The sequence below is a fragment of the Dipodomys merriami genome, unplaced genomic scaffold (genome assembly GCF_024711535.1).
Source record: "Dipodomys merriami isolate MVZ:Mamm:240054 unplaced genomic scaffold, mDipMer1.0.p SCAF_1142, whole genome shotgun sequence".
In the NCBI taxonomy this organism is placed as follows: domain Eukaryota; kingdom Metazoa; phylum Chordata; class Mammalia; order Rodentia; family Heteromyidae; genus Dipodomys; species Dipodomys merriami.
In genome coordinates, this window is record NW_027202430.1 from 172,609 (window position 1) to 190,791 (window position 18,183).

Consider the following 18,183-nt stretch of genomic DNA (forward strand, 5'->3'; position numbering starts at 1 on the left):
CAGCCTCTCAGGCTTCTCCATCCCTGCTCCCCCCAAAAAATTAGAGAATTACCTCCCATCTGAACCCAACTGTCACTAGACATTGGTAGAGAGCCCCAAGAATATCAGTACCATTTTCATTTCTCTAATATGTAACCATTCTTTTTAACTTTTCAACAGCTCGACACGGGAATGTTGATAAAGCACGGCACTCTGACCTCTCTCCCCTCTCTCCCAGTCGGTCCTCAATCACAAGCCTGAGTGACAGCCACAAGCACTCTGTGGCCACCCCCCTCCCAGCCTCTCCCAGTCTCCCAGACAGGCCCCTCCTGCTCAACCAGGCCACTAGATATTAGAAGCCCTCTCTTTTCCAACCCACTCTGCCCACAAAAGCTACTTTTCACGTGGTTTGGGTTTTTCCTCTCTTCATCTGTTGAGTCTTGTCAAAGCTTTCTGAATCACATCAAAATATGACCACTTCTGATTTCTCCAGCTGTTTTATTTTGTTTGCAAAAAAAAATAGCAAAAGAGGGGCTGGGAAGGTGGCTCAGTGGTAGAGTGCTTGCCTTGCATGCATGAGGCCCTGGGTTCGATTCCTCAGCACCACATAAACAAAAAGAAAAAAGCTGGAAGTGGCGCTGTGGCTCAAGTGGTAGAGCGCTAGCCTTGAGCTGAAGAGCTGAGGGACAGCGCCCCAGGCCCAGAGTTCAGGCCCCACAACCGGACCCAAAAAAAAAAAAAAATAGCAAAAGAAATTTTGAAAAAGAACAGAGTTGGAATATTCACACTTCTCTGTTTAAAACTTACCACAAGATTACAGTAATCAAAGCAATGAGGAACTGGAGCAGGATGGAGATAGAGAAAAATGGAGCAGACTTGAGGACCCGAAAATAACCTCTACAGTTATGTCAACTTACTTTTTAGTCATTTCACACACATAGTTTAATGAGAAAGAATATTTTCCAAGCTAGGCCCCAGTGGCTCCCACCTGTAACCCTAGCTACTCAGGGGGCTGAGACCTGAGGATTGTGGTTTAAAGTCAGCCAAAGCAAGAAAATCATTGAGAGTCTTATCTCTAATTAACCACCAAAACGCAGGAAGTAGAGCTGTGGCTCAAGTGGTAGAGCATTAGCCTTAAGTACAAAAGCTCAGGAACAGTCCCTGAGTTCAAGCCCCAAGACAATACTAAATTAATTAATTAATTAAAGAATACTCTTCAATAAATGTGCTGGGACAAGTAGAAAACCTTTATGTTGGACTTTTTGTATCACATATAAAGAGTTAAAAACAACTGCATTTTAAAGCAGTAACCCTTCTGCTGCTTATATTAACCTTGGGCCCACCTATAATATACAGACAGTAACTCATAAGGGATTATGGATCTAAGCCAAGGCCTAAAACCATTAGGTTGGACTTCTCATATCCTATAGAGACAATAACACACAAGGGATCACAGATCTAAACATAAGGCCTAAAACACTTAGAAAATGTAGGAACACCCATGGTTTCCCTTATTTGCAATAACTAGTATATGTCTGAGTCAAGCAGAAAAGGTCAGATAAGTTGATATCAGGGAAATGAACCCTAAGATATGTATTCAAATATTTTTTTTTCTTTCAGGTGATTGTTTCTAACACATTTATAAGATTATTTCTTTGTTGCTTTGTATGTCCCTCCCCCATGGTATAACCCCTGCTTTCACTGTATTTGAGCTTGGTATAATTTGTGGAGGGGAAGGGAAAAAACAAATCGTTTAAATAGGGACACAGGTAGATCCATTGCAACAATGAGATGTACAAGTCGTTATGTGGAAAAAGGAACTTTACAACTTTGGTGGGGGGGGAGGATTGGGTGGGGGACAGGGGGAGGATAGAAAGGGATGGGAAGGGGAAACAAAGGAGGAGGCTACAATGCTTGATAAGAAATGTACTCATTATCTTGTCCTTGTAATTGTAACCCTTTGTACAGTATTTTCACAAAAAAAAAAAAAAAAAGAAAATGTAGGAGCAAGTTCTCCTATCTATGAATTAAGTAATAGTTTCTTAGTTACCATTCTAAAATTGCAAGTTGGGGGGGCTGGGAAGGTGGCTCAGTGGTAGAGTGCTTGCTTGGCATGCATGAGGCCCTGGGTTCGATTCCTCAGCACCACATAAGCAGAAAAAGCTGGAAGTGGCTCTGTGGCTCAAGTGGTAGAGTGCTAGCCTTGAGCTGAAGAGCTGAGGGACAGCACCCAGGCCAGAGTTCAGGCCCCACGACCAACAACAACAACAACAACAACAAAAAAAAAACATAAAATTGCTAGTTGGGTAAAATGTCACATACCTGTAATCCCAGCACTTATGAAGTAGGAAGCAGGTCACAAGTTCAAGGCTACATGGCTGGGCTACAGAGTGAAATCTGGCCTCTAAAACCATATATGTATGTATGTGTGTGTGTGTGTGTATGTGTGTGTGAATTCTAGACTTCATTGAAGTGCAGAATCTGTATCCTTCAAATAATACTATCAATAAGCTATTCTCAGACTAGGGATAAATATTTGTAAATCTTACATCTGATAAAGGACTTTTATTAAGAATAAAGGACTCTTACAACTCCATAATAAGACAAATGATTTAGTTTTAAAATGGGCAAAGGAACCAGGCACCGATGGCTCACACTTATAACCCTAGCTACTCAGGAGGCTGAGATCTGAGGATCGTGGTTCAAAGCCAGCCCTGGCAGGAAAGTCTGTGAGACTCTTATCTCCAATAAACCACCAGAAAACTGGAAGTGCCGCTGTGGTTCAAGTGGTAGAGCGCTCGCCTTGAGCTGAATTGCTGAGAGACAGCGCCCAGACCCAGAGTTCAAGCCCCATGACTGACAAAAAAAAAGTGGGCAAAGGATATGAATAGACATTTCTCCAAAGACAACATACAAATGGCCAATAAATATATGAAAAGATTTTAACATCTAGTCAGTAGGAAATGAAATCAAATAAATTTTTAAAAGATAATAACAAATGTGGGTAATTATATAGAGAATGTAAAATAGCACAGTCACTTTGAAAATCAGTCTGGCAGTTCCTCAAAATATGAAACATAGTTACTATCTGACCCAGCAATTCTACTCCTTATATATTTACCCAAGAATAATGAAAATGTTATACAAAGGCTCATATTTGACTATTTAAAGCAACTTTAAATAGTTTAAATAGTCAAAAAGTAGAAAAACAAATGCCCAAAACTGCTGAATATACAATACAAAATACAATTACATAGTATTTATCAATAAAAAACAATAAAGGTCTGGGCACCATGGCTTGCACCTGTAATCTTAGCTACTTGGGAGAGAGATCGGAGGCTCTCAGTTCAAAGCCAGCCTGGGCAACAAAGACCATGATACTTTTATCTCCAATTAACCAGCCAAAACCCAGAAGGAGAGCTGTATCTCAAGTAGTAGAGCACTAGCCTTGAGAGAAAAAAAAAAAAGCTCTGAGACAGAGCCCAAAGTCAAGTTCAAGCCCCAGGACTGGCACAAAAACAAATATAGAAAGAAAGAAAAAAGTGCTTATATATGAAAATATTATGGTCAGTAAAAGAAGTCAGACAAAAAGACTACATATTGTACAATTCCATGGTAATGGAATGTCCACAAGAGGTAAATCCATATTTAGAAAGTAGATTTGTGGTTGCCTAGGGCTGGAGGAATGTGTGCAAATGGGAAGTAACCATTTATGATGACGGATTTCTCTTTGGGGTAATAAAAACGTTATAAAATTAGATTGGGTGATGAATGTATAACTCTGTAAATATACTAAGACCATCAGATTTTATACTTCTAATGGTTAAAGTGTATAGTGTATAAATTATATTCCAACAAAACTGCTTTTTAAAAAGAGAAGCCAATGGCCCATACAAGGAACTTACACATGAGTTGCACAGACACAATCTCATACAGACGCCTACAGTGGAGGAGACGGAGACAGTTGCACAAACCAAGGCTCTCCTCTAGGTCAGAAGAGAAGTGATGTCTTTTGCAAGGCTCTGCATGTCTCAGGCAGAGACCGCTGAGGGATGAGGACCACAGGAATTCATGCCAGCACCCAGCAGAGCACACCAGAGGGCAAGGTGGAACAAGAAACCTCAAATTTCAGGAAGGAGGTTGTTGATGGAAGGATGGTCCAGTGAGTTTTGAGTTAGCTTTGGGAAAATCATCCAGCAAATGGACATCCACATCAAAAACTAACTTTCTGTCTGGGTGCCAGTGGCTCATGCATATAATCTTAGCTATTCAGGAGGCTGAGATCTAAGGATCATGTTCAAAGCCAATCCAAGTAGGAAAATCCATGAGACTCTTATCTCATCTATCAAAAACCCAGAAGTGGAGCTATGACTCAGGTGGTAGCCTTGAACAAAAAAGCTCAGGGACAGTATTCAGGCCCTGAATTCAAGTCCCAAGACTGGCATTAACAAAACAACAACAACAAACACTCACTTATTGACAATAAAAATTAGCCAAGAAAAGATGAACTTCCTCTTGCAGGCACATGGACCTTGAGCCTTGAGGCCCACCAGTAGTCAGTGCCCACTTCTGACACTGTGCACACAGCAGAGGGCCACTTTTGGTATTACCACATCATGACTGCTGCCTCAACTTCCTTGGTCGGGGAAGTCTAGGTTCAGGGATAGAGTGAGAGAATAGATCAAGGCAGCAACGTAGAGTGGGTGATGGACAGGAAGTAGGTCTCTCAGGACAAAACCATCCCTGGGGGCAATTGTGGCTACACACAGTCAATGTTGGGCCAGGGAAAACAATTGCTTCTGCATAGCCAAGAGGTCATGACCTAGATTGGCATGCTCTGCCCTTCTGCCAACACTATGTGAGCACAAGTCAGCAGCTAACCTGCTAGAGATCCAAGAGCTGGCAATTCTGCCTGACCACTAACCAAGTACATAGCACACCTCCACATACTCAGGCAGAGCAACATTAAAGGGCTAAACTTACATCTTGCCTACGCTTAGCCCAGTCTCTTATCTTTCTCTCCTTGCTGATGTCCAGGTTTAAGGCCAGAAAGGCAGGAAAGGAAATTTTCAATGACAATGGCGAACAAACATAAAGACCAACGATGACAGCCACAGCTCATAGACTTTGGCAATCACAGTCAAAAGTGCCATTCTCACAAGGCACTAGTGGCTCACACCTGTAATCCCCGCCACTCAGGAGGCTGAGATCTGAGGGTCACAGTTAAAAGCCAGCCCTGTCAGAAGTTAAACATTAAAAATAAAGATGGCATTTAGCATTACAAAGAACAATCTACTGTGGGCAAAGTGGCACAAGGGTCCAGTCCTGAGTGTCTATCACACTTGGACGGTCTGGTCCCAGGTCCCACGAATTCTCACAGTACTGAGCAAACTGGGCCTGGGAGGCGGCCTGGTGCCTCAGTCTGAGAAGGCAGAGTATCTCCAGGGACTGGCCTGGAGTTAAGCGCTGCAGAAGGGCACAGTGAGGAAAGCAGCCAGAAAGTGTCAGTGAGAGGTAATGGTACAGGAAAGGGGTGAATCAATGGCTAAATAAGCAAATATGTCAAGAAGGATGGAAAACAGATTTCTTGGTGTGGTAGAGGAACAAGTTACACACACAGAAAGGCAGAATCTGAAATGACCAGTGGAACCTAGAATCTCAGGCATTGGCGTTTCATATGGTTTCAAGTACACTGGCAGATGGTATCATGTGGATGCATGCATGCTGCACGCATGTGTGTCTGCGTCTTTGTGTCTGTATGTGATCACTCAGGCAGAGTGATCACAGGAGTGTGGGCACAGGAGTGCCTCCTCTCAGCCCTAGGCACCCAGGGCACCCAGCCAGCCCTAGGCCAACCTCCATCTTCCATACCAGCTCTGAAAACAAGGCAGTGAGAAAGAGCAAGAGAGAAAAGTAAGGAAACGAGTAGCACCTGACTCCCACTGGCCAATCAGAAAAAAAATCTGAGCATCAAAGTAAAGCTGATATTCCACTGTTTGGAATAAGAGATCATAAGTCTAGACAGATTTTTTTAAATGAGCAAATCTAGAGTCCATATTGTCTAAGTACTTCCTTTCAAAATGCTTATTAATTGCAAAGGGAAGCGTGACTTTGGGGGTGTGCTGCAGGTCAGCTAAAGGAGCACCAGCACAGAAAAAGGGACGTCACACGGAACATTGCACTAGAGAGTTCCCTTGTGCCCCAACACTGGGCAAATACAAATTCAAGAACGTTTTACAAAAATGCTTGACCAAAGTTGTTCACAAAGCTCAAGGGCATGAAAGACAGATAATTTGGAAAGCCATTCCTATTCCTGACTGACAAAAGGGAGGGAGAACCTATACCGACCTATCCTTCTGGGTGACTAGCACTGACAGCATCCTCTCAAGTGATTCAGGAAAAACAGTCTTGTCCTGTACTTGAAATGTATCTGTCGGTTCAAGATTGTTTTCAGGGGAAAAAATGAACAGTAGGAATGGAGGACATTACCTAAGTTGAAAATGTGAAGCAGAGGTAGAACCTTAGGCCCCCGCTTCCCAGACGCCGCTCCCTGACACACAGGCCTCATACACTGGCCGGCGCTGTCAAGTTCTCTGAGATGGCAGTCTCTTCCTCTGATCTGCTGGAAAGCCAGGAACCTGTCCCCAACAGTCCAGTGCCCATGGGGAAGCGTGACCTGTGCCCTAGGAAGTAGATCTCCTGGGCAGCTGCAGGACACCTCAGACCACGCAGGACCCCTTTGAAACTCTGCTCCCAGGCTTGTCCCTACAGGAGTCCCTGTCCTCCAGGAATGGAGCTCTTCTCCACCCTGGGAAGCGCACAGTAGCAGGAGAGGTTCTGGTCCACCCTAGTGCTGGAGAAGCTCCAGTTGGAAAAGTTTTGACAGGAAACACAAATAGGGCTAAGGGCAAAATGAGGGCAAGTGTTGCTCTTTTTCCTTCCAGTCCTTTTTTTTTTTTTCAATTGTGAAAATACCGTAACAGAGGGGCTACTATTACATGGGCAAGGTAATGAGTACATTTCTTATCAAGCATTGTTGCCTCCTCCTTGTTTCCCCTTACCAACCCTTCCCATCCTCCCCGCCCTCCCCCACTTCCCCCATGCCAAAGTTTGGAAAAATTATATGAAGTGAAGTAAGCCAGGCCCAAAGCAACATAGGTCCCATGGTTTCCCTTATTTGTAATAACTAGTATATGTCTGAGACAAGCAGAAACGGTCAGATAAGTTGATGTTAGGCAAAATGAACCCCAAGATAAAGACTCAAATGTTTTTTCTTTCTTGCTATTTTCTTTGTTGCTTTGTATGTCCCTCCCCCACAGTATAACCCCTGTTCTCACTGTATTTGATGTGGGTATCATTTGTGGAGGGGAAGGTGGACCGATTGCAACAATGAGATGTACAAGAGGTTATGTCCAGTCCTTTTTTAAAATGGGAGTCCAAAGAGGAGTAGAATGAAGACTTGCTGAGTGGAACAGACAGACTGCTTTTGCTGAGTTTAGGTAAAAATGGGAGATGAGAGGTGGGGGCAGGGAAGTTGGCAATTCTATAGCTTTGCACGTTTCCCTTATTGTTTTGCTTCTAAATCAGCCTTGCTGGGACTTTCTCTACTGAATAAAAGCCAAACGCAAGCCATGTCCCTTAATCTCTCCAACAGCAGCTCGCTGCTGAGAAAATAATACAGATGTAACTTCCTGCATCACACACTCTCTTTTCCATTTATATGCAAATAGTGACCTTTCACCCAGGCTGTCTCAAAGAAATATGTCCTTAAAAATGCAAATAGCATGTTGCAGGCAGTTACTATGGCTGAGTCTTTCTTATATTATTATCATTATTTCTTCTAGCCGTACCAACGCTGAAAAAATAACCGCTAAACTGCTCGACAGTAATAATGACTTCCCAAGCCAGATCACAGGACTGGTTCTCCAGAAAGCCTGTCATCTGGAGGCTGTGAGCAGGAAGAAGGTGTCCAGACCAGAGTAGCAGTGTCCCAGAGAAGCAGGCAGTGTTGAACTGCATCCACCCCAGGCCCACTGTGCTAGGGCCAGGGCCAGGCCTCTTCAATAGCAAGGCACCCAAGATGCAAGTGGACCACACAAACCTACTCCTCTTAAACACAGACAGAAGGTCCCTTCCAAGGTGGGAACATCCTCAGCCCCAGCCTCCAACTCAGGATGCTCTTAGAGCCCCTGGAGCCAACACACACACACACACACACACCTCTGAGGATAAGGAATGGAAGGGGGGGCACGAGGTAGCTTCCAATAACCAGTTTACAGCAAAGGAAAGGTACCAAAGGAGAAGCCAGTAATGAAGAAATAGACACAACTCCTTATGTAGTGGCACCACAGGGCTTCCTGCTTATCTGTTTCAGCCAGTTGACCAGGCCAGGAAGCAAGCTTGAGACAAGCCCAGGGGAAATACTGGACACCCACCCACTGCAAAAGAGGAGGACTCAACCCTGAACTAAGGGTGGGGCTAGGGACCCCTCAAAGGTCACATTGGCCCCCAGAACCAAAAAGCAGCTGGATGGCTACTCTACTGTTCTTTCCCTATAGTAGGAAGGCAGGATGGACTAGGGGGAAATGAGGCATGGTAAGCTTACAGCAAATACAGGAGATGCTCATTCATCTACTTCCATTAAGAGTAAGGGATTGAAGTCATGTAGGGGAAAATGAGGCAGGAAAAATCCAGGAAGGTAAGACCTGGTGAAGACCACTCAGCAACAGTATTTAGAAACAGAAGCACCATCTTTGCTTCAAAGAGAGACAACAGGACCGGTTTCTTCCTGAGAGATGCATTTCTTACCCCAAGAACTAACATTGGTCTGGCAGGATGTGTGGCTTCCTGAGAGAAATGTCCCCTGGAAACTTAAGCAACCTCCTACCCAAATGCAGGCAAGAGCCTTCCTTATCTCAAGGATAAGGATCTGTTTTCTGGCAGGATGCATTCTTAGCTGGAAAGAATGCCCCAAACATCCAGAAACTCAGAAAGTGGAACGCCGGGAGTGATCAGAGCAAAGATAAACCATCTGTCTTTGCCTAACTTTGAAGTCAGACCCCTGCCTTTACCTTAGAAATGTGCCCACGGCCAAGGAGCTGTGCGCCTCATGTCCCTCCTAGAAAGCACCTCACTCTGTTAGTGTGTATCCTTTCCTTTGTGTTGTTTGTCTGCATTTTCTCTGCTTGTCTGCATGTTTGCTTGCTTACTTACTCAATAAAGCTCTGACAAGTTTTCTTACCACTGTGACTTGACCAGAAATTCTTATTCTGTAATTAAAGTCAAGGACCCTAAGTGAGGAGTCCCTCCTTTTTTTTTTTTTTTCTGCCAGTCCTGGAGCTTGAACTCAGGGCGTAGGCACTGTCCCTGAGCTTCTTTTGCTCAAGGCTACCGCTCTACCACTTGAAGCACAGAGCCACTTCCGCTTTATCTGTTTATGTGGTACTGAGAAATTGAACCCAGGCAAGGGCTAGGCAAGGGCTCTACCAAGCCACATTCCCAGTCCAAGAGTCCTTACTTTTAAAGGGAAACATCACAAACCTTCACCCGCATCCCATGACAGTACCAAAACATCATAGTCTGAAAGGCCCAGCTTCCCATTCCAAGAAGAGAGGAAAACAGACAACTCTTCCTTCCTTGAACCACATTTTACTGAGGGCCTTGTCAACTAGAAAGAGCTGTCTTCAGGTGTCTATAGGCTCTACCCTAAGGGACCCAGCATTTATCCAAAAAATTACAAATGTCAATACAGTAAAACCACCAACACAACCATGTTCATTGCAACACTATTCACCATAGGTAAATATGGTGATTCCAAGATATGGAATCAGCCCAGCTGACCCTCCAGAGACAAATGGATCAAGAAAAGATGGTGTCTATATACACAATGGAATTTTACTCATCTATGAGAAAGAATGATTTTGTATCATTTGTAAAGAAATGGAAAGATCGGAAAAATTTATGTGAAGTGCAGTAAGTCAGACCTAGAGAGACAAAGGCTGCGTGTTCTCCCTCCTATGTGGGCGCTAGAGTTAGCTTATAAACTTGTGAGTAAATACGCTGGGTGGGATGCAAGTGTAGACAAATGTATCAACTGGAATAGGTAGATTCAAAGGGGAACTCAAATAATGTAATTCCTTAAAAAGACAAAGTCAAAGTTCAACAAAAGAAACACTAGGAAATAAGTTCTCATAAGGGATGGAGTAGGGTTAAGGGGAAAGAGGGAGAGAAATGAAGAGAAGATGCGGGGGAGGAGTGCAGTCAGGAATTCAATGTATGTCCTACAAGATTAAGAAAAATGGGGAGACCGGAGGGGTGGGTGAGAATATTGAAAGGGGTGACTTTGTCAAGATGCTTTATATTCATAAACTGCTTTATTAAATGGCAACTTGTTTGTAAAACTTTTTTCCTTTTTCTTTTTTCCTTTTTTTTTTTTTTTTTTTTGGTCCAAGACCAGGCCTTGAACTTGGTATTTGACACTTTTGCTCCCTGGGAGGTGCTCTACACCTGAGCCACATCTCCAACTCCAGTTCTTAAAGCTAACTTTTTTAAATGTATAGGAAAAAAATATCAAGGTGGAAAGAGGAGTTGCTAATTTCCCAGCCTGGATATACCAGTATACAGCAAACAATTCATAAGATGTAAATTCTTCACTAATGCTAGAGGTGGCCCAGCCTCTGAGTGCTGGCTAAACAGGGTTGTCCAGCAGAAGAGCCTAGCTAGGTTCCACGGTCTCAGGTCCCAAAACCATCAGAAGTGTTAGACTCCACCTCCCAAAAAAGCCAGCATGGGTTTCCTCCCTTGCCTTCCCTTCCCGTCTGGAGAACCGCCAGTCCTGGGAGACTCCGCCTCCAGAAGCAGCTTCCAGCTGTGACTCCAGCCAGAGAGCAAAGTCCACCTGGGGACACAGACCCAGGAAGAAGGGCCCAGACCCAGACTGCTTTCTCATGAATGTCTCCCTTCCGGCATTTTCTTTTTTTTTTTTTTTTTTTTTTTAATTTTTTTTTTTAGCCGGTCGTGGGGCCTGAACTCTGGGCCTGGGCGCTGTCCCTCAGCTCTTCAGCTCAAGGCTAACGCTCTACCACTTGAGCCACAGTGCCACTTCCGGCTTTTTTCTTTTTGCTTATGTGGTGCTGAGGAATCGAACCCAGGGCCTTGAGCATGCAAGGCAAGCGCTCTACCACTGAGCCACCTTCCCAGCCCCTTTCCGGCATTTTCTAGGGAGCTATAAAACCTTTTTTGATGCAACTCAAATGACAAATCCACTTTTTTTTTTCCCCTCCAGGACTCCTAACAGCATGAATGGGGAAAAAAGAGGCAGCACATTCCCAGCATTCCCAGCTTTTCATATTTCTTAAAAACCGGAAATTTCTTGTCTCTGTATCTTTTTTTTTTTCTTTTCTTTTCTTTTTTTTTTTTTTTTTTGTCAGTCATGGGGCTTGAACTCTGGGCCTGGGCCCTGTCCCTCTGCTCTTCAGCTCAAGGTTAGCGCACTACCACTTGAGCCAGAGTGCCACTTCCAGTATCTGGTTGTTTATTGGTGATAAGAATTTTACGGACTTTCCTGCCGAGACTGGCTTTGTACTGCGATCCTCACATCTCAGCTTCCTGAGTAGCTTGGATGACAGGCGTGAGCCACGGGTGCCCAGCTTATCTCTATATCTTGACAGGAGGGGACACCTCAGAGTTAGCCTGCTGGATACATTAACGGGAGCCTGAGAAGTCACGGTGGCAGGCATGTCTCACCAAAGCTAGCAGCAGAAATGACTTCCATGGAAATAAAACAGGGCACCACCAGACTCTAGCCAAACCCTAGGCCATCTTTAAAAATAACAGTAAGTGGTACCCTCGAATGAAGATTCATACCTAGATTCATTCCAGGTGGGGCAGTCTCTAGTGGCTGGAGGCAGGCCCCAATCACAGGAAGAAGCAGACCAAGGACAACCAGAACAGAAAACTCCACAGCAGAGCACTCAGTTTCCTCTGATTTCAAAGTCCTTTGCTGGCTTTGAAAATTCCAGCTCTGTGTTGACAGAGGATCCCAGGCTGGTAGGACTTCAGTGCCAGGCAGGCTCTCTAGGAGGCAAGCCTGCTGCAACATTGTAACAGAGTTGCTGAGCAGGTATTCCCAGAATGCATGAAATGCATAAAAACAGAGGTGGGAAATGACACTGTGGCTCAAGTGGTAGAACACTAGTCTTGAACTGAAGAGCTGAGGGACAGCGCCCAGACCCAGAGTTCAGGCCCCACGACCAACCAAAACCAAAACCAAAACCAAAACAAACAGAGGTGAATAAGGAGCCAGGCACTGGAATCTCAGTCCTGTCATCCTTGCTACTAGGAGGCTGAGATCTGAGGGTTTTGATTCAAAGCCAGCCAGGCCTGGAAAAATCCATGAGACACTAATCTCCATTTAACCACCAAAAAGCCAGAAGTGGAGCTGTGGCTCCAGTGGTAGAGCACCAACCTTGAGTGAAAAAGCTAAGGAACAGCATCTAGGACCCAAGTTTAAGCTCCAATACAGGCAGGCAGGCATTCAGGTGTGCATGCGTGCACGCACACGCGCACATGCACACGCGCGCTGCGCACACACACACACACACACACACACACAGAGGTCAGTAAGGGAAGGACCAAGGATAGCATTTCAACAGGACATAACAGAGACAGGAGGCACATTCAGGGATCTAGGAGATGACCTAACTTGGGATGTAGAATAAAGGTAAAGAGCAGGTTGAGGCAGACCAAGGGTGTCTCTCAGGCTATGAAAAAGAGCCAAGAAAGGAAGTCAGCATATCTCTGCTGTCTAAAAATGTCCTCCAGAATGACTGTGGGCAAGTTGGAGTGGGCCCATAAGAGAAGACTCCTCTTGAAGCATCTTTAAATCCAGCTACACTAGTCCTTGGGCCTCAAGGCCCACATACAATGGCAGACATTCCTATTTGTTCCTGACAATTTAGGCTATATTCCCTACTTGGTCAAAAGTGGCCCTGTCTCAATGAAAATAAGGTTGAATACTTCAAGACCCGCAATTTTCCAAATTCCTACTTTTCCCTCCAAACAAAATTTTGATCAGCATAGAGTATTGGAGAAGGTACAATTCCATGTGCAAATCAATTACTAAGAATGTTTCTTGGGAATAGAGCAGGTGGTTTTAGACCACCCAAACTCAGCTCCCTAGGGTGGCGGATGCACTGGAAAATCATCACCCTAGTTCCCTTGTCCCAAGTCCCTTATTATATCAAGATGAAACTCTAAGTTGGGCTGTCCACAAAAAAAAAAAATGCTCCTAGGGCCTCAGAACTGTGAGCTACAGTTTGCAAGGCCACCAGAGATGACCTGAGTTATTGTTGACTGAGCATCTGGGGCCCCCAGACATCCTCCAGGAGCTTCTAAAACATGTCTGGGAACATCACAGGACATCCAAGCTCCTCCCAAGCAGTGAGAACTTGGGACCCTCCGTCCTGCTGCCAGGCTGCTCTGCTCTGGGTCCTGGAGAGTCAAGTGGGAGAGTTGGGCTCTGGCCTTGCTCTACCCTCTGACCCCCTAATGTGTGTATTTTAGGAAGCTGAACGGAAAATCAGAGAGAGGGCCCAGGTGGCTCCTGCTTGAGCCCTCAGACCAATGCTGAACCGTCCAAGGGTGAGACCAGGTACACACTGAGGTAGGCCCAGCGGTTTGTGCTGTGGGATACAGTCACCTTTCTTCCCCAACACCAGGGTCACAGGTCCTCACCCTCCCCTCCCCAGCCACCCTGCACACTGCCAACACCGACCGCCCCTGGCATGCACACCAGTCAGGAGGCCGCGCCACTCCCCTGGAGGGACACACTGGGTGCCCCAGGGCCAGGGCGACTCTGACACATCCAACCATTCCCAGTTGCTGCCTGAGCATTAAGCTACACTCCAGAAGGCAAGCTTCTGAGCAGAGGTTTTCAGAGCACAGAACAAGAGGGTGCCATCAGGCCACCAATAATCACAACTGTGTCTGGCAACCTTTTGCCTTCCCCAGGGTGGGCCTAATCCCAGCTCAAGCAGATGTTCTCAGCCAGGGCAGATTAAAATGTCCTCTGAGTTACTTTCATCCCTTCCAGTTAAAATAACATTACATTTTTCAAGTGTAAATTTAAAATGCAAAAAAAAAAAAAAAAAGATAAATAGGTCATCCATTTTCTTACAAGAAAAGCAGATGTGCCCATAATGGCATTCACTAAGGGGAGAAGCAGGGTGACACTGCATCGAATGAGTTCCAGAAACACTGAAGACAAGAGTGAAGTACCCTCACACTGCACTCACCCCCACCTGCTAGCATCCATTAACCTGTTCCTTACAGAGCAGACTCAGAGGAAGCCTGAGACCAAACATACTCAGGGGAAAATGCCTCTCACTCACAGTTGTTCTGGGTTTAGTGTCTATGACACTCAGAAAAATACACCAAGAAGTTGTGAAGTGGCCTTGCACTGGGAGCACCAGCGGCCAAGGGGCGCACACACCTCGGCAGTGAGCGATCCGTGGACACTGTCATCTTTTTTCTTTTTCTTCATTTTATTTTTTTGTGACACTGTCATCTTTGAGCAGCAGAAAGCCCTCCAGAGCAGCACAGGGGCAGCTGGTCTCTCCCTTCTAAGACACACACAATCTCTCCATCTAACTTAATGATAGTTACAAAGACCATTTTCTGTAATCACAAAGTTCTGATTAAAACTATATCTACAGACAGCTAAATTCTGGTTGGTTCATAAAGTGAATTTACAAGAAGAGAGCAGAGAGAGAGAGCTATGGCCAGGAGGCTTGAGGAGCTGGAGGAAGAAAAGGAAAAGAAAGACATTCCCGTGCCCTGTTCTTCATAAAGAAAAAGGGACTCGGGCTGGGAAGGTGGCTCAGTGGTAGAGCGCTTGCCTTGCATGCCTGAGGCCCTGAGTTTGATTCCTCAGCACCACATAAGCAAAAAGAAAAAAGCCGGAAGTGGCGCTCTGGCTCAAGTAGTAGAGCGCTAGCCTTGAGCTGAAGAGCTGAGGGACAGCGCCCAGGCCCGGAGTTCAGGCCCCACAACCGGACCCAAAAAAAAAAAGCGGGGGGTAACTCTGGACTAGGTTTCGAGGGTTGAGAGGCAACGCATTACCATCCACTCTGTGTTCCTTGCAAAGGGGTCTGATTGCTCTTAGACCTACCCACACCTACACCTCAGGCAGGGGTGTGCCCAGCCCCAAGCCCCACTCACTCTCTTCCAAAGCAGAGGTACCTTTTGCACAGTCAATCCAGAGAGAACTCAGTCTCCACCAGCCTATCCAGGCAAGCTGCTGCAGACCCAACGGGTCTCTGGCACTTTGTTAGCCTGCAAAATATCTGGCCCACAGTGTATACCCAGTGCTGGCACCGTGAAAGACAGCCTTCCAAATGGCCCAGCCATCGCTGGGCATAGACATGTAGTCCATTGGGCTGTAAGCCTGCTCTTCCTATGTGATTGGTACCAACCTCTTCTGCCCCCATGCCCCTTGCTCACATACAGTCACCCACGTCATCATCTGCACAGTCAGTGACCCTAACCAGAAAAGGATTGAGGACTAAGATTAGAAAGAGCCAGAAGTCCAAGCAGTACCCAGTCGATTACCTAGCCCAGCTAGGGCGCAGGCCAAGCTCTGGCAAACTCCAGGCTGGTCTGCAAGTGTATGCCACCGAGCACCCCAGCCCTTCTGGCACCCGTTGGTATTCGCAGAGCTTTCAAGTAGAGACCATCTGCAACTTGCAACCCAGAGGCTAGCAGGGTCTTCTTAGAGCACACTGTCCCTATGGGGGAAAGGAGCATTTAGGGCAAAAGCATAATCTCCAAACATTTGCAACTGCCTCAGAGCTCTGAGCAGCGCTCCTGGGCGAGGCAGAAGCAGCTCATCCACACATCCCTCCTGGGGCTGCTCCTGTGCCACATTCAGGCTCCATACTCCAAGAGATGTGAGAAGTAGATCATTCCAGGATGGAGATGCCTTCCTGCCAACTCTCAGAGGCTCCTGCATAGCCCTCAGATCGGCAAACACACCTAAGATGTCCAACCCCACCAGGTACGGAGGGGTCAGGGACCTTGCGTGCAGAAGAGTCTGCAAGGGAGTATAACTTAGGAGGAGAGCATTTTACCGCAGAGAGCTGCCTCCTCCTCTCTGAAGGCAGCAGGCCCTCCTCTGTGAAAAGGACACAGTCTGGGATGCGTTAGGGTTAGGGCTGCCTCTGCTGCCAGAAGCTCTACTGAGCACCCAAGACTATGCACCCAGCTCCCTACTCTTTTGTTTACAGTTAATTAATGGAAGGAAGTGATCATCACAGCCAATCAGCAAGGGGAAGGGAGCAATGACACGGAGCTGGAGCTGAAGGGAGCCTCCCCGAAACCTGCCTGTGGCAGGGGTTCGGCGCGCCGCTCCACTAGCTCCACCAGCCCCGGAGAGGAGCCAGACAGACATGGCCCCGAGCAGCTGGGAGCTCCACTCACTTCAGGTCTGCCTAGAGTCTCTCCTGCCTTTTGTTCACATGCCACTAGCCTCAGAGACAGCTTTGGGTCTCTCTATGATCCCTTTTTTAAACCATCAAGACAAAATTCCTCACATCCCTCCCCCAAAATAACAATAAAATCATCACTACCATTACTAGCATTACGTGACAGTCTAACGCACCAAGACCAAGCCATTTACAGCACCAACCCACTCTCAGATGTTTGTGGATTGTTGTTGTTTTCCCAGAGCTGAGGACCGAACTCGGGCCTCAAGTGCTCTTTCATGAGCTAAATTCCCAGCCCCTCTCAGACGTTTTGTTTCAGAAACTGAACACCCAACTTTACCAACCCCTGATGTCCACTGATTCAAAGGTGATGCTAAGCAAGCAAGCTTTGGTGACTCAGAGAAGGCAGCGAGCAGCTACAGCATCAAAACAAAACCATCCAGTGCCTGTTTATTTTCCTGACTTATAAAGAAGATGTGAATTCAATGGACAGAACCAATCCTGTGACCCCAGGAGCTCCTAGGCAGGCCATAGCCTGACAGCTCAAAGCTCAGACTTGCTGGTTTTAATATGCAAATCCAGTCACTGGCACCACAAACAGCCCCACACTCAGCCCCACAACAGCACTAGGAGAAGCTAAGAGGAACAGTGGCAGCGTTCTGCGCATGGATTCCACAGACACACTCACGCTTAGCGTGTGTCTCTTGAAGTTTGGAAGCACATGACGTGCAAAGATAAAATGCTTCCAGAAGCATCTCTGTTCTGTACCTGGGGTAGGGGGTCCCACATGAAATACCCAAGCTCCAAGAGAGATCTTCTGCTTAGGGGGCCAGCATCCTCCCCAGACACCCTGACACTGTGTCCTATGACCCAGCTGCAACTGTATTCCTCTCCCAGAAATCCGCACAAAGTTTCTCGCCTTGATCCACAGCGTCTCCCTCCCTAATGCCTTCTCTGTCTGACGCATAACACGCTTATAAGAATCTCAGAGACATAGGAGGGGCAGAGAAAGAGAAGAAGCACAGATCCAAGGCAGAACAGGAAGAAAAGAAAGCCTTGCCCTTCAGAACAGTTTTTAAAGCCACCCCAAACCTGCTTTTCCTGCAAGGAGAGCCTTAGAAATCCTCTCTGTTCTGGCCCTCCCCACCTCTGTCCAAGGGGAAAAGCCAAGCACCTCGTATCTGCCTTTGTCAGCGAAAGAACATAACATTGACTTACCTTTCCCCACAGCTATTGTCTGTCCTCTTTCAAAATGACATCACGGAAAGCAATCATGAAATTTACATGGGGGGTTGCAGGGAGGACGGGGGAGGGGAGGCAGCTGCCTGCCTCACCGCGGTCACATGTAGGGAAGCCTGTGTCCGGGTTTCAATTAAATATCTTCTCCCCTCAGTGTGCGAACTCCTAAGCCAGCTAAAGGCGACGTCTCATTTACTTAATGACCACTCTCGTTAGCAGCGGTGGCACGGGCTGGCGGAGGAGGCTCCTTTGTAAATACGCTACCCATGAACCCTTGGGGCTCCAATATATCTGTTTACTCTCTGAGGTGAAATAAATTTACAGTATAGCATCAGAAGGATGGATCTGCCAAACTGGAGGTGAGAGGTGCCCGCGCCAGTGAAGCCCTACGCACTGACCTCCACACCGCCAACAGAAGGAGCCCACAGCTGCCCAGACTGACCCACAATTAATATGCAGCATGATTGGGTTTTTTAATGCAAAA

The 18,183-nt window shown here is 46.3% G+C and overlaps 1 protein-coding gene across 2 annotated transcripts in view; it reads right to left on the reverse strand.

Moving 5' to 3' along the window:
• Window positions 1–17,977, reverse strand: part of LOC138822767 (myelin transcription factor 1) — a 69,951-nt gene extending 51,974 nt beyond the window's left edge. The window contains exon 1 of one of the 2 annotated variants that reach the window (XM_070015709.1): window positions 17,679–17,977. The gene's annotated coding sequence lies outside the window, so the exon portion shown is untranslated. The remainder of the gene's footprint in view (window positions 1–17,678) is intronic. The other variant, XM_070015708.1, reaches the window with a different exon arrangement.
• Window positions 17,978–18,183: the final 206 nt, after the last annotated feature.